The 12,667-nt window shown below is 39.6% G+C and overlaps 1 protein-coding gene and 1 long non-coding RNA gene across 2 annotated transcripts in view; one reads left to right on the forward strand and one right to left on the reverse strand.

The window, feature by feature from the left end:
• Positions 1-12,667, forward strand: part of FAM241A (family with sequence similarity 241 member A) — a 40,347-nt gene that overhangs the window by 18,813 nt on the left and 8,867 nt on the right. The window lies entirely within an intron of this gene.
• The window catches only part of LOC122422225, a 47,791-nt gene continuing 46,431 nt past the window's right edge, over positions 11,308-12,667 (reverse strand). Inside the window, exon 3 of the long non-coding RNA XR_006263751.1 lies at positions 11,308-11,413. This is a non-coding gene — a long non-coding RNA (uncharacterized LOC122422225). The remainder of the gene's footprint in view (positions 11,414-12,667) is intronic.

The following is a 12,667-nucleotide window of genomic DNA, read 5'->3' on the forward strand; positions in this document are numbered from 1 at the left end:
CAAGCAACTGGGACAACACAATGGACCCAGTGGTTTTCAGAATCAGTCCTCACCTACTTAGTGCTTCAGATTCTGACAAGTGTCTTTGATTTTGTAATATCTTTGCCTTTCTTGATTTTGTCTTGGAAGGAAGTGTGACTTGCCTGATGCACAAATGTTCCAGTTTCAATCAGGATCTCCATATTGCTTCTTTTGCTTTAGGAATTAAAGTATGTTACAGTACAATCCATTTTTGTATTTAAATTTATGGATGCAAACATTTGGCATTATGAATCTTGTTTAACCTTAAAAATAAATAGCAACACCTCTAAGAAAGAATGATAGAGTAGGAAAGATTTGGAACAATAAATATTTGGAATTAGATGGATAGTTACCAAGAGGTGACGCCTTCCACTTGTGTAGGAGTACCAAGATGCTGAGGCAACATGATTTTGTAAGGAGGCATCTGAGCACAGTTTTTACCAACACCACCACCACGTAGCAGCTTAAAAGGAGCAGGGAGACTGGAGGTTGCTGGAAATCCGAGAGTGCGGGAGAACATGTAGCTTATGAATTTGTGGGTGAATGTAGACTGTGGGTTCCACAAGGAGAAAGTAAATGGCTAAATCTAGAAGTAATCCAGAGGCTTTTAAATTTTATAGCTACTTTCTTACTGTCTATTTGTTTATCACAGTATGATACTGTCTCTTGAGGTTTTGCAAATGTGAGACTCCTGCCCATTTAAAAGAAAGCTACAAGATATTTTTCAAAACAGGTCTTTCTCTTGAGAGGTCTAGTAGGATGGTGAGGTGGATTGAGAGAAACAAAATTCTGATATTTTGGAGGGGGAGACATTTCAGGCTAAGTGAAAGTGAAGGTCGTTCAGTCGTGTCTGACTCTTTGTGACCCCATGGACTACACAGTCCATGGAATTCTCCAGGCCAGAATACTGGCGTGGGTAGCCTTTCCCTTCTCCAGGGGATCTTCCCAACCCAGGGATCGAACCCAGGTCTCCTAAATTGCAGGCAGATTCTTTACCAGCTGAGCCACAGCTGGTGGCTTTTAGCCTTTCAGTCTAAAATCCCTCTGAAACTGACTTCCAGCTTGTTTCTGTTGTTCTTGCTGCTTCATTTTGCCTCTCCTTAATTACAATCAATCAAAAATCATTTTATTTAGAAAGCCAGCCTTTCTGTGATCATTGGAGTACATTCTACTGTATTAGAAACTCATTGTTCATACTGTGAGGACAAGAACATTTCAACGGGAAAGAAAAGGTGTTTATTTTCTGTTCAAATAAAATACATGTTTCTCTCAAGTGGTGGAATTAAGAATTCGATGTTGGTTTGGTTTTTAGTTTTAAAGAAAGAAAAATTTTAGTCAGATTTTATCATAATGAAGACCAGTTGCTATATTGTACAGTGAGTCAAATGCAAACTACTCAAAGCTATTTTTATATGACATTATTTTTATTGAATATAAATTAACCCAGACAAGTATAACTTTGAACTGCTGTTAAAACTGATGCATTAAAACAAATAGAATGTGAGTGATTACAAGAGTGATTTTATATTTATTTATAAGAGAGCTTACAGTGTAGGGCTTTAGAACATGGGCTTTATGGCAGACTGTCTGAACATGTGTGTTAACTCTACCAGTTATTAGGTGATCTTGACTAAGTTACATAATCTTTCTTCAGTTTTCTTTATATTTTGAAGATTGAAGTACTTAAAACACTACCCAACACATAACAGACATTCAATAAATATTAGGGCTTTAAAAATGAATAATATGTTGTGAAATTCATTAAAAACTTCATTTAAGCATTATTTATTGTGTTTAAGGCATATATATCAGAGCATCGCCACAGGGGGCCAGCCTTTGAGATATAAAGGAATAAAGAGGGGAAAAATTAGTCTCTTCAGGTAACTAAATGCTGAGGTAAAGATGTTTTAACCATGGAGTCAGTTTATAGTACATTAGTGCTATAAACCACTATTCTGTTATATAATAAGACAAAAGCAGTTAAACATGCTTATATCATTTTTAAAGACATCATCTAAATATTTGAAAACATTGCAGTCACTTTTTTTTGCCAGTTCTCCTGATTTAATTTTTTTTTTTTACTAAACTGACCTTTTGTTATCTAAATGCCAAGCATTTTGCAACTCTTAAACACATCATATTTTGCCTTAAAAATCTACTTATTTATATATAAATATTAACCTTTTTACTGAATTGTTAGCTTCTTGGAGTTAAGGATATAGTGTTATTTATCTAATACATTTTAGGTATCAGGAAAATTTTATTGAATTGGTTCTCCAAGCAGAAGTGTTTTGAAAGTAAAATAATTTTAAATGTTTTATTGAATAGACATGATAGCTTAAGATAGTCTTATTTGTTCTTACATATATTAATATGTTTATTTCTTTGTTTACTTTTTTCTTTCTGGGCTGTAAAGATTTAATTATGATATGGGGAGTTAGAAAGGAGGAGATGATTTTAATGCTCACAAAGCATTCTTGATTTACTTCTGACATTTCTTCATCTCTTACAAGCTTTTCCAGAGGGTTATAAATACTGCTAACAAAGAACAAAGTATTTTACTATGGTAAAAATTATTTTAAAAAACAGACTTGGGGGTACAAAATTTAATGTATTGGAAGCAAGTAAAGGGAAAAGCAAGACTTTTCCTCTGAGATTTGAATTTCCAGTTAACTTTCCTTAGGCTTGATTTTTTAAAAATGAATTAATTACCAACTAAAATATTTGCTAGACTCTGCTGAGTAAAGAAGGAAAACTGCCTCTTTAATGGTTGATATGAGAGGAAATGAGAAAGAACAAGAAAGCCATTGTTTTTTATTCATTTAGGCTTTATGTATAAGTAAATATTTAAAGTTTTTTTTTTAAGTCCTTTTAAAAAAAAATAAAGTGTTAGTGGGACCATATGATTAAAAGGGAACTTCAAGAGTTGAACTTTTATACCCAGAATTTGACTATCACAGCATATGTGAAAAATAAACACTCTTCAAAGTGCTTAACGTGCTACAGCTAATTCCAGAAAATCTGCTGAGTACTACCCAGGATCCCCTGGCTTATCCTTACAGGAATTATCCTTCAATACACCATCAAAAGTAATTAACATCCAGAAACAACCATGGCAGGACTTCCAGAAAAATGGAGTAAGGAACTCAGCAGACTTTGTCCCAGCAAAACGACAATTTAAGAGGAGAAAATTAAAAATAAAATATCTCTTAAAATCTTTGGGAATCACCCTAAGAGCATACAGCAAGTGAAAAGCATTCATTTAAAAAAATCTACCAAATCTAGGTAAGAACAGTAAGTATTTGAGACATTGGAGCCACAACCTAATCTATGACCGCCCCATCACAGTGCTGTTACAGAAGCTCCATCCCCAGCATGTGTGGCCAAGAAGATGAGGTTCCCCTGTCCCCCTAACTCTCAGTCTAGGGCTGTAGTTTCACCCTGGAAGGGTAGGGCTTCTCATCCCTTCCCCCACTCCCCTCGCAGTTCCGTGTTACAGGAAGTCTGTTCCAGGTCGATGTGGCCAAAGTCTGTTCCCAGTCTTCCTTCCCCCAAGCAACCCGCACCCTGAGCCCAGCCGCTGAGAACGCGGAGGCCCAGTTCCCCTGGCCCACATCACTGGAGAGCAGAGGTCCCACACCGAGAGAAGCAAGCCGGCCAGGAGATGCTCCCCGCCGCCAGTGCCTGCTTACGGAGCAGGGCTGACACTCTAGGAGACAGAGGCTCTGCCCCCAGCTCCCGTGCAGTGGGGCCGGCGTTCTGCCCAGGGGAAAGGCAGATAATAGAAATAAAGAGGTCTTTGGATCTGCCTAAGAGGACTGACTTCGTTGGGAAGAAAGAGTGGAGAACTCCATGCCTAATGGAGTGTTGAAACACCACTAATGGTGGTGTTGAAACAGTACAGATCTTGCTGAAGTGCAATTAAAAGGAGTCTGGTAGTCCCATAATACATGAAAACAACAGAGCAGCCAGAAGTTTTACAGAAAGAACCAGGGAGAGTCAGCCATGAAGAACCCTCGTGGGCTCATAGTCACCTGTGAGGATCAGCAAGGCAAGTGTGCATGCGTGAGGCTGCACCTACTTGGGAGCACTACAGCAGGATGTGGGGCAGACTTGAAAGCATTCCCTAGGCTGCACACAGACCCACCGACATAGGGCAGAAGCCTCAGTAAGAACAAGGGGCTTAATTACGACCTGTGACCAAACACTGACGAACGGTACACCACGCTGACCCAGGGACAGCTCCTAGGAAGCAAGCCTCAGGAATTTCACAATCCCCTGCGGCAGTCCAGAAAATGTATACATGCCCAAGGCTGTACCCTCTCACGAGCAGTAAGTGTAGGCACCTCCACGCTACTAGTCCCTGGCTGAATGTAGGGCAAAGAAGTAAAGTCTCTGAACTATAATAGCAGTTTCCAATACAGCCAGTGGTGAAGAATAAAAATAATGGCTAAGGAACCATAAGCACAACCTCTAACCAATAAACGGCTACACTACCCCAGGGACAGCCTCTAGGTAATGAGAGTAAAAGATGAAAACAAGGGAGAAAACATGAATAGGAACATCAGAGGCTGCAGAATTAGTTCAGCCAAGTCACTAAACGAATAAGCAAACCACCACCACCACCACCTCCAGAGTAGTGGTAGGGGTCAGTATCTAGTGCTGCAAAAATATATCAGAAATGTCCAATTATTGAAAAAAGATTATGAAACATGGTATAAAAACAGGAAAATATGATTGATCCATCTATAGGAAAAAAAGTCAGACAGTAGAAAATGTCTTTGCTGGGGCCTGATGATATACTTAGCAGACAAAGACTTCAAAACAGCTATCATAAAGATATGCAACAAACTAAAGGAAACATGCTTAAAGAATTAAAGTATGATGACAGTGTCTCATCAAATAGAGAATATTAAGAGAAATTGTTTTTCTTTTTAATTAAATGGAAATTCTGGAGTTGAAAGTACACTAGCCCAAATGAAAATTGAGTAGGCAGAAGATAAAAATCAGTGAATTTGAAGTAGAGCAACAGAAATTATGCAGCCTGAAGAATGGAGAGAGAAAAGAATAGAAAAAAATGAATAGAGCCTCAGAGAGTTGTGGAACATGATTAAACACATCAGTAAACAAATAATAGGAATATTAGAAGAGAAGAGACAGAAATAGTCTATAGAATATAAGAAATATTCGGGACTTCCCTGGTGGTCAAGTGGTTAAAACTCCATGCTCCCAAAGCAGGGAGAGCAGGTGTGATCCCTGGTCGGGGAACTGAGATCCTACATGCCGTGTGACATGGCCAAAAAATAAACAAACAATAAGAATGATAAAGTAATTTTTTAAAAAAAATATAAAAAATATTCTAAGATATAATGGCTTAAAATTTTTTAAACTTAATGAAAAGCATTAAGCTACACATACAAGAAATAACAATGAAATCCAGGCACATTATGGTCAAAATATTGAAAGAGCATGAGAAAGTCTTGAAAGCGGCAAAAGAACAATTCATCACATCCAAGGAAACCCCAGTAAGGTCAAGTCGATGGCTCATCAGAAACTTGGAGGACAGAAGGCAATAGGACAAAACATTAAAAGTGCTGAGAGTAAAAACCTACTCACAATCCTATATCCAGCAAAATTATTTTTCAAAAATAAAAGTGAAACACATTCCCAGATAAAAACAGAATGTTTTGCTAAAACATCTATCTTACAAGAACATTTAAAGGAAATTATAAGGATGAAAGCAGTTGATAGTGACAGTGCTTTGAATCTACACACACAGAAAAAAAGAGGATTGGTAAAGGCAATTATGTAAATAATTACAAAAGATAGTATAATAGCACATCTTCTCTTGACTGTTTTAAAAAAGCAATTGCATAAAATATATATATAATTATATTGTTGAGCCTATCACATACTGAAATATATTTGACAATATCAGCACAAGATACCAAGGTGGAAATAAAGTTGTATTGGAATAAGGAAATGACACCAACTAGTAGCTCACATCCACAGGAACGAATAAAAAGAACCAGAAAGGGAGGTGTTAAGAAGGCAGACTGTATACCAGCCAACAAAGAAGAAAGATTAGAAAACTATAAATGCCTGAAATATTTAGGATTTAAAATCAATAGAACCCATTGATAAATTGGATACAGGAAATTAGGAAAAAGAAGGCTTTGCAGATCATTCTTTGAGTTTCTGACTTGTAGAAATTAAGGATAGATTTTATTCCTGAGAATCTGTTCATTGAATGAAGACCAGTTTTGAGGAGGAAAATCAGGTTTGGCCTTGGCTGTGTAGAATATTGAAATACATTCAAGGTAAGTGCTGCTGCGGTACAAGCTGTCAGTCACTCTGCGCGACCCCCTGGACTGCAGCCCGCCAGGCTCCTCTGTCCACGGGGGTTCTTCAGACACGAACACTGGAGTGGGCTGCCATGCCCTCCTCCAGGGGATCTTCCCCACGTGGGGATCGAACCTGCATCTCTTAGGTCTCCTACACTGGCAGGTGGGTTCTTTACCACTAGCGCCACCTGGGAAGCCCATATTCAAGATAGCCAAATGTAAATGTTGAGAAGGCAGTTGAATATATGGTTTTAGAGTGCAGAAGAAAGGTCTGAGCTGGATATAACGTTTAAATAACGGATGTACTGGTGGTAATTGAAACTGTAAAATTTGAATGAGCTTATTTGGGAAGAAAATATGGAGAGAAAAGAGATGAAAGCTTAAGACGAGATGTTGAGTATTGATATTTAATAGCTAAGTTGAGGATGGTGAACTCACAAAGCAGACTGAGAAAAGCATGGCCAGAGAGATAAAAATAGAACCGGAAGAATATAATACCATATAATTCAGAAGAAAAGAAAAAATTGTTGCTGTTCAGTCGCTCAGTCATACCCGACTCTTTGCAACCCCGCGCACTGCAGCATACCAGGCTTCCCTGTCCTTCACTGTTTCCCAGAGTTTGCTCAAATTCAAGTCAATTGAGACAGTGATGCCATCCAACCATCTCGTCCTCTGTTGTCCCCTTCTCCTTCTGCCTTCAGTCCTTCCCAGCATCAGGGTCTTTTCAGATGAGTCAGCTCTTCGCATCAGATGGCCAAAGTATTGTAGCTTCAGTTTTAGCATCAGTCCTTCCAATGAATAGTCAGGACTGATTTCACTTAGAATTGACTGACTTGATCTCCTTGCTGTCCAGGGGACTCTCAAGAGTCTTCTCCAGAACCACAGTTCAAAAGCATCAATTCTTTGGCGCTCAGCTTTCTTTATAGTCCAGCTCTCACATCCATACATGGCTACTGGAAAAGCATAGCTTTGACTATATGGACCTTTGTTGGCAAAGTAATGTCTCTGCTTTTTAAAATGCTGTCTAGGTTGGTCATAGCTTTTCTTCCAAGGAGCAAGCATCTTAATTTCATGGCTGCAGTCACCATCTGCAGTGATTTTGGAGCCCAAGAAAATAAAGTCTGTCACTGCTTCCATTGTTTTCCCATCTATTTGCCATGAGGTGATGGGACCAGATGGCATGATCTTAGGTTTGTGAATGTTGAGTTTTGAGCCAGCTTTTTCACCCTCCTCTTTCACCTTCATCAAGAGGCTCTTTAGTTCCTCTTTGCTTTCTGCCATAAGGGTGGTGTCATCTGCATATCTGATGTTACTGATATTTCTCCCAGCAATCTTGATTACAGCTTATGCTTCATCCAGTCCAGCATTTCGCATAATGTACTCTGCATATAAATTAAATAAGCAGGGTGACAGTATACAGCCTTGACATAACTCCTTTCCCAATTTCGAACCAGTCCATTGTTCCATGTCCAGTTCTAACTGTTGCTTCTTGAGCTGCATACAAATTTCTCAGGAGACAGGTAAGGTGGTCTGGTATTCCCATCTCTTGAAGAATTTTCCACAGTTTGTTGTGATGCACAGAGTCAAAGGCTTTAGCGTAGTCAATGAAGCAGGAGCATGTTGGTCCTTTATTGGACCAGAACCTGGTGGTCCGGAGTTGACGATGAGAAAGTGAAAGAAGGAAAGAGGCTAATATTCCCTGGGTTACGCAGCCGGCCTTCGCGCTCCAAGGAATCAGCCAGAAAGAGAGAGAGAGAGAAAGACAGACACAGGGACCCAAGCTCTGATGGAGCAAAGGTGTTTTAATCAGCATGGTGTGGGCATATATACTGTCTTACAAGGTAGTTATTCTCAGCCAAGATAAAGATTAAAATTCCAGACTCATAAAACATAAGGCGATCCATATTAAAGAGAGAGAGTTGTAAACAATCACTTTTACCGTATGGTTCATAAGAAGGAAGATGGTACTTATCACCGTATTGGAAAACTAACGAAGGAAATGCCTGGATTCCTCAGCCCTGGGGAAAGGCTTGCCTTTCCTCTTAACTCCTGAATATTCAGCAATTAATAAGGAACAGAGGATTCCTGACAGATCCAAAACAGCACACAGGAAGCCTCCTGTTAAATGCTTCCTGACAGAAGTAGATGTGATTCTGCTTAGAAGTTGAATCAAATGAGAACTGAAAAACTTTGTCTTGTTTTGTTTTTTGTTTTTGGCCATGCTGCACAACTTGTCGGATCCTAGCTGCCTGACCAGGGACTGAACCTGAGCCCCCAGCAGTGAAAGCACATGGTCCTAACCACTGGATTGCCAGGGAATGCCCCCTAAAAATCTCTTAGTTTACTGATATGGCAGTTTATTGGTAATCTTTACAAGACCTGTTTTGGTGGTGTAAAAGAACAGAAGCCAACAGAAGTTGAGGTCTGATTGGAAGATTGTTAGGAGCAATTCTCCATGGGTCTCTTGCATTGAGAACTTTTGTTAAGGACTGTTTTTCAAAGATATTTGCTAAATGAACAGACTTGGAAGATAGGAATAGTGTCTCCTTTCAGAGTAGAGAAAAGATTGTTTGCCACCCAGTGTAATAAAGATGATGTCTCCCCCGGGACAAACGTCAGGCAGATTTGCTTACAGCCCATTATAAAAGGTGAGAGTTCCCTAAGCTCAAAGTCCCTCAGCTGTGACAGAAACACATTGCATGCCGCATCTTCTTGGCCACTCTGTCACCCTGTGGGACTTAAAGAGAGCTAACATCAGCATGAAACTCAGGCTGCTCCTTGTGGCATGAGTAGTGAAATCATTTGTCTGTGACCCCAGAGATTTGTGTCTGACACCAAGACGGGGATCCTGACTTGTAGGATGAAACAGGAATCCCCAGTCCCAGGCCTCAAAATGGGAGGTGAGCGGTGGGCCAGTGAGTGAGGCTTCGTCTGTGCTTACAGCTGCTCCCCGTCTCCTGCATTATCAGCTGAGCGCCGCCTCCTATCAGATCAGCAGTGGCATTAGATTCCATAGGAGCATGAACCGTAACCCTGAAGTCAAGGCAGAATATCCTGAGATTGCCACAAACTAGAAATAAAGCTCACAGTAATACAGTGTGCTTGAATCATCCTGGAACCATCCCTTCCCCACCCCAGCCCTGGCCCATGGAAGAATTGTCTTCCATGAAACCAGTCCCTGGTGCCAAAAACGTTGGGAGCTGCAGGGGTAAAACATCAGTCCCTTCACAGTTCCTGACAGAGATAAAAAAAATGGGAACAAGCAGAGTGAACTGTTTCAAACAGCTTGATTATGAAGAAGAAAAGGCAAGGCAGAGCTAGTGGCTTAATGGAGGAAAATCTAAGCATGTACAAATACTGATGAGAAGGAGCCAGCAGAGGGAAAGACTGAAGATACATGAGACAGAGGGGTAACGGAAAAGGAGTGCTTCCTTATTTCTTTATTCCTAACAAAAGAGAATAAAAGACATGGACATAAACTTTGGTAGCTGATACGTTTAGAATCACAAAGTTAAGGAAATTCTCTGACTTCTCTTTTTCCTGAGAAATAGGAGGTCAAGTAATTTGCTGGAGGAGAGGAAGAAAGAGAGAAGTAGGAGGCAGTTGAAGATTTTTAAAAGAGATCTGAAATAGCCCTGTGTAGAGAGCAAAAAAAAAAAAAAAAAAAACGTTGAGCAGAGAAATGAAATAGGAATGTACTTGAAGATCTGTTTAGGGTTGTCATAAATTGTTGGTACCCTATGGTATAACTTTCTCTAACTCCACAGGTACTGAGGTACAGACAGAGGAAATAATTCTTACTCCAAGATTAGGGTTTCCCTGTGAGACAATGGAGTTTTAAATTTTAAAGAGATTTGGGTCATAGAACTCAAGCTGAAGGAGAAAAATGAAGAAGGAAGAAAGTAAGTGTAAGTGAATGTAAGTGAAGTCACTCAGTCATGTCCGACTCTTTGCGACCCCATGGACTATAGCCTACCAGGCTCCTCCGTCCATGGGATTTTCCAGGCAAGAGAACTTCAGTGGGGTGCCATTTCCTTCTCCAAGAAGGAAGAAAGCTAGTGAATTAAGAGAAGTTAGAGACCAGACTACAATCCCAGTAAAGTTGTAAAGAAGTCAGTGGGAGTACAGGTAGTCCCTGCTTTCAAAAATTTGCTTTGCACCACTTCACTTTTGTGAAACTTTGTACCTGTTTTTTGATTAGCAGAGAAATCCAAAGAGGATTTTTTCTTATAAGAAAAAAAAAAATGTAAAGCAAAAACAGCATTCAGCTTTTGTTTGCAGTGAACTGTTAGAGGCAGCACACATCCCAAGTAGCTAGAGTGACCACGCCAAGCTCCTTCCTCAGGAGCTACACTCAGCATCAGGCCACCAGTGCTTTGAATTGTGTCTGTGAGCATCTGTGCTTTTTCTCAATTTGTTTTGTGTATATATTATTAATACCAAGATGTGCCCTAAGATAATTGCTTCTTTGCTTTACACCACTTCAGTTTACTGAAGGTTTCATAGGAACTTTTTTCATAGGTTCCTTTTCATAGGAACTCTACTTCTGGATAGCAGGGAAAACCTAGAGTTGAATAAACAGGTGAAAGGAGAAGAGGTTGCAGCAAGATTTAGGAGTTGTTCATTCATTCGTTCATTTCTTCATTCATTTAATAAGCCTCAGTTCACAGGTTACCATGTGCTATTGGTCTAGTGGTTAGGATTCAGCACTCTCACCAGCGTGGCCTGGGTTCAATTCCCAGTTAGGGAAGACCTTCTTCTGGGTTTCCCTACTGGTTCAGCCGGTAAAAGAATCTGCCTGCAATGTGGGAGACCTGGCTTCACTCCCTGGGTTGGGAAGATCCCCTGGAAAAGGGAATGGCCACCCACTCCAGTATTCTGACCTGGTTGGAAAGAGTCAGACACAACTGAGCAACTTCCACTTCACTTCATCCAAAAATCATTCCCCTTTTGCTCACTGTGCATTTATAAGCTTACCTTCTCAGTTATGATTTCCATGGACTTGGGTTATTGAGGCTGGCTCTGCTTGACAGCTCGGGAAGGTTAACCTAAAGTAGCAAGAAGAAATTAGCATTTTAGTCTTTACTCTTTATTCTTTTGTGTTATCTGAATACAATCACCATTTACCCATTTTTATTTATTTATTTTTTAATTGGAGGAAAATTGCTTTACTTGCCTAACCCATTATTATTTTTTAACATTATTAATATATTCTTCATGTTAATTATTGCTAGTAACAATAAAGCCAAATTAATGAGGAAGTTCTTGAGCACTATAATTAAGAACACAGGGCTTTGAAATTAGCTAATAATACTTATTATAATAAATAATGATTAAATAGCATAATGAATATAAAGCACTTAACACAGTATCTAGCATATAGTAAACATTCAGTTAATGGATGCTATTACTAGTTTTCTTTTTTTTGCAATGCCATGAGGCATGCCTGATCTTAGTTCCCCAACCAGGGATTGAACTCATGCTCCCTGCGTTGGAAGGGTGGAGGTTTAACCACTGGACCACCAGGGAAGTCTCTAATGGTAGCTATTACTGCTTTTATCATCATCATCATCTGTAGTCAGAACTCTTAGTTCCAAGTGACAAAAATTCAACTTTTACTAGATTTTGCAAAATAGGAATTTATTGGCTCATGTTATTTTTAAAAAACAAAACAAACAAAAAACAGAGGTAGATGCCCTAGCTGGATTCAAGTATTCAAACAATATCCACCATGTCATTTCTTGGCTTTATTTTATATTGACTTCATTCATAGCAAGCTTCCTCCTCATTGTAATAAGATGCTCTATACCTTAGCAGCTAACCAGTTGGGGAAGGGGGGATGCCTGTTTATCAGTAGTTGCAGCAAACGTCTTAGGTAGAACTCTCATTGGCCTGCCTTGGGTTATATGCTCATTCCTTAACTAATCATGTGCTCAAGGAAATGAAATCTTCTGAGTGACCAGGCCTGGAACTTGGGGATGGGCACACACTCCACCAGAACACAGGAACCAAGAGTGGGTGGGGGAGGGTTTTCCCAAAGTTAAATCAAGATGGTATCAATAGAAGAAAGTAGAATAAAAACCAGACAGGCAAAACCAGCAGGCTTCCAATATTACACTCGGAAAAAACAGTTGAAAGTGAATCTTGAATTGTTACCCACTCAGTGAAAACCTGTTTATAGAATGTAGCTTGTACTCTTCTTAAAGTGAATAAGCAGATTCTGCCATACTAATGTGCACAAATTGTTCCATAGATAAGGATGTGCCATAGAAAACATCCCACCTCGACTTCTATATAATTAA

Source organism: Cervus canadensis, chromosome 19, assembly GCF_019320065.1.
Source record: "Cervus canadensis isolate Bull #8, Minnesota chromosome 19, ASM1932006v1, whole genome shotgun sequence".
NCBI lineage: Eukaryota > Metazoa > Chordata > Mammalia > Artiodactyla > Cervidae > Cervus > Cervus canadensis.